Below are 444 nucleotides of genomic sequence, written 5' to 3'. Positions count from 1 at the left end.
AAGGATAAACATGATTTTAAACTAAGCAGCCACTCAACTCGACGAAATAGTCGAGGAGTCATCACCTTCTTCGAGATAGGTGAAACCTAACTCATAGGCTAGTTGCCACTGTCCTGCATCCCCCAAAATCCGAAGCTGTCGCTTGTTCAGTCCAGGACGCTGCAGGAGGAATCTGAACATATATCGTTCCTCTTATGTTCTCTGTTGCAATGCTGGACGCTCGGATTCACGGTGTCTCGTATTTGGAGCCTCAGTTGGTCGTTGATACTCCCAATCACTGGACGATCTTGGGTCCAGGAGGACACGCAATTTTGGCAACTGTCGAAGAAGACTGCTTACAGGGTGATCAACCATGGGACTAAGCAAAATCCGCAAAACGACGATATTTTTTCGCCCGTAGATTTCAATGCAGCTGTCTAAGCTATGGATAGTCACTGGAACAGT

This window comes from Alligator sinensis, unplaced genomic scaffold (genome assembly GCF_000455745.1).
Source record: "Alligator sinensis unplaced genomic scaffold, ASM45574v1 scaffold937_1, whole genome shotgun sequence".
In the NCBI taxonomy this organism is placed as follows: domain Eukaryota; kingdom Metazoa; phylum Chordata; order Crocodylia; family Alligatoridae; genus Alligator; species Alligator sinensis.
This window is presented reverse-complemented; position numbering follows the sequence as displayed.